Source organism: Bombus terrestris, chromosome 17 (genome assembly GCF_910591885.1).
Source record: "Bombus terrestris chromosome 17, iyBomTerr1.2, whole genome shotgun sequence".
NCBI classification, from domain to species: Eukaryota; Metazoa; Arthropoda; class Insecta; order Hymenoptera; family Apidae; genus Bombus; species Bombus terrestris.
In genome coordinates, this window is record NC_063285.1 from 4,533,792 (window position 1) to 4,538,462 (window position 4,671).

Sequence of the window (4,671 nt, forward strand, 5' to 3'; positions counted from 1 at the left end):
CGCTATTACGTAGTAGTATATAACGTTATACGTTATAACGTAACAATATACAACGTTATACGTTATTACGTAATAATATACAACGTTATACTTAACATGCTAATACTATAGTAATTTTGCATAACCTTATACGTTATTTCGTAATAGTATATAACGTTATACGTTATATGGTAATACTATATAACGTTATTTCGTAATATTATATAACGTTATACGTTATATGGTAATACTATATAACGTTATACGTTACAACGTAACAATATACAACGTTATACGCTATTACGTAATAGTATATAACGTTATACATTACATGGTAATACTATATAACGTTATACGTTATTACGTATTAGCATATAATGTTATACGTTATATGGTAATACTATATAACGTTATACGCTATTACGTAGTAGTATATAACGTTATACGTTATAACGTAACAATATAAAACGTTATACGTTATTACGTAATAGTATATAACGTTATACGTTAATACGTAATAGCATATAATGTTATACGTTATATGGTAATACTATATAACGTTATACGTCATTACGTAATAATATATAACGTTATACGTTATTACGTAATAATATACAACGTTATACTTAATATGCTAATACTATAGTAATTCTGCATAACGTTATACGTTATTTCGTAATAGTATATAACGTTATACGTTATATGGTAATACTATATAACGTTATACGTTATAGCGTAACGATATACAACATTATACGCTATTACGTAATAGTATATAACGTTATACATTATAACGTAACAATATACAATGTTATACGTTATAACGTAACAATATACAACGTTATACGTAATATGCTAATACTATCGTAATTCTGTATATCGTTATACGATATATCGTAATAGTATATAACGTTATACATTACATGGTAATACTATATAACGTTATACGTTATTACGTATTAGCATATAATGTTATACGTTATATGGTAATACTATATAACGTTATACGCTATTACGTAGTAGTATATAACGTTATACGTTATAACGTAAAAATATACAACGTTATACGTTATTACGTAATAGTATACAACGTTATACTTAACATGCTAATACTATAGTAATTTTGCATAACCTTATACGTTATTTCGTAATAGTATATAACGTTATACGTTATATGGTAATACTATATAACGTTATTTCGTAATATTATATAACGTTATACGTTATATGGTAATACTATATAACGTTATACGTTACAACGTAACAATATACAACGTTATACGCTATTACGTAATAGTATATAACGTTATACATTACATGGTAATACTATATAACGTTATACGTTATTACGTATTAGCATATAATGTTATACGTTATATGGTAATACTATATAACGTTATACGCTATTACGTAGTGGTATATAACGTTATACGTTATAACGTAACAATATACAACGTTATACGCTATTACGTAGTAGTATATAACGTTATACATTATAACGTAACAATATACAATGTTATACGTTATAACGTAACAATATACAACGTTATACGTTAATACGTAATAGTATATAACGTTATACATTACATGGTAATACTATATAACGTTATACGTTAATACGTATTAGCATATAATGTTATACGTTATATGGTAATACTATATAACGTTATACGCTATTACGTAGTAGTATATAACGTTATACGTTATAACGTAAAAATATACAACGTTATACGTTATTACGTAATAGTATACAACGTTATACTTAACATGCTAATACTATAGTAATTTTGCATAACCTTATACGTTATTTCGTAATAGTATATAACGTTATACGTTATATGGTAATACTATATAACGTTATTTCGTAATATTATATAACGTTATACGTTATATGGTAATACTATATAACGTTATACGTTACAACGTAACAATATACAACGTTATACGTTATTACGTAATAGTATATAACGTTATACGTTACAACGTAACAATATACAACGTTATACGCTATTGAGTAATAATATGCAACGTTATTCGTTATTACGTAATAGTATATATCGTCATACGATATACTGTAATACTATATGACGCTATATGTTATTACGTAATAGTATATAACGTTATACGTTATTACGTAATAGTATATAACGTTATGCATTATAACGTTACAACGTACAACGCTATGCGCTATTGCGTAATAATATACAACGTAATACGTTATTACGTAATAGTATATAACGTTATACATTATATGGTAATACTATATAACGTTATACGTTATAGCGTAACAATATACAACGTTATACGCTATTACGTAATAGTATATAACGTTATACATTATAGCGTAACAATATACAATGTTATACGTTATAACGTAACAATATACAACGTTATACGTTAATACGTAATAGTATATAACGTTATACATTACATGGTAATACTATATAACGTTATACGTTAATACGTATTAGCATATAATGTTATACGTTATATGGTAATACTATATAACGTTATACGTCATTACGTAATAATATATAACGTTATACGTTATTACGTAATAATATACAGCGTTATACTTAATATGCTAATACTATAGTAATTCTGCATAACATTATACGTTATTTCGTAATAGTATATAACGTTATACATTATAACGTAACAATATACAATGTTATACGTTATAACGTAACAATATACAACGTTATACGTTAATACGTAATAGTATATAACGTTATACATTACATGGTAATACTATATAACGTTATACGTTAATACGTATTATCATATAATGCTATACGTTATATGGTAATACTGTATAACGTTATACGTTATTACGTAGTAGTATATAACGTTATACGTTATAACGTAACAATATACAACGTTATACGTTAATACGTAATAGTATAAAACGTTATACATTATAACGTAACAATATACAATGTTATACGTTATAACGTACCAATATACAACGTTATACGTTAATACGTAATAGTATATAACGTTATACTTTACATGGTAATACTATATAACGTTATACGTTAATACGTATTAGCATATAATGTTATACGTTATATGGTAATACTATATAACGTTATACGTTATTACGTATTAGCATATAATGTTATACGTTATATGGTAATACTATATAACGTTATACGCTATTACGTAGTAGTATATAACGTTATACGTTATAACGTAAAAATATACAACGTTATACGTTATTACGTAATAGTATACAACGTTATACTTAACATGCTAATACTATAGTAATTTTGCATAACCTTATACGTTATTTCGTAATAGTATATAACGTTATACGTTATATGGTAATACTATATAACGTTATTTCGTAATATTATATAACGTTATACGTTATATGGTAATACTATATAACGTTATACGTTATAACGTAACAATATACAACGTTATACGCTATTACGTAATAGTATATAACGTTATACATTATAACGTAACAATATACAATGTTATACGTTATAACGTAACAATATACAACGTTATACGTTAATACGTAATAGTATATAGCGTTATACATTACATGGTAATACTATATAACGTTATACGTTATTACGTATTAGCATATAATGTTATACGTTATATGGTAATACTATATAACGTTATTTCGTAATATTATATAACGTTATACGTTATATGGTAATACTATATAACGTTATACGTTATAACGTAACAATATACAACGTTATACGATATTACGTAATAGTATATAACGTTATACATTATAACGTAACAATATACAATGTTATACGTTATAACGTAACAATATACAACGTTATACGTTAATACGTAATAGTATATAACGTTATACATTACATGGTAATACTATATAACGTTATACGTTAATACGTATTAGCATATAATGTTATACGTTATATGGTAATACTATATAACGTTATACGTTACAACGTTACAATATACAACGTTATACGCTATTACGTAATAGTATATAACGTTATACATTATAACGTAACAATATACAATGTTATACGTTATAACGTAACAATATACAACGTTATACGTTAATACGTAATAGTATATAACGTTATACATTATAACGTAACAATATACAATGTTATACGTTATAACGTAAAAATATACAACGTTATACGTTAATACGTAATAGTATATAACGTTATACATTACATGGTAATACTATATAACGTTATACGTTAATACGTATTAGCATATAATGTTATACGTTATATGGTAATACTATATAACGTTATACGTCATTACGTAATAATATATAACGTTATACGTTATTACGTAATAATATACAACGTTATACTTAATATGCTAATACTATAGTAATTCTGCATAACGTTATACGTTATTTCGTAATAGTATATAACGTTATACGTTATAACGTAACAATATACAATGTTATACGTTATAACGTAACAATATACAACGTTATACGTAATATGCTAATACTATCGTAATTCTGTATATCGTTATACGATATTTCGTAATAGTATATAACGTTAGACTTTATATGGTAATACTATATAACGTTATACGTTATATGGTAATACTATATAAAGTTATACGGTATAACGTAACAATATTCAACGTTATACGTTAATACGTAATAGTATATAACGTTATACATTATATGGTAATACTATATATCGTTATACCTCATCACATAATAGT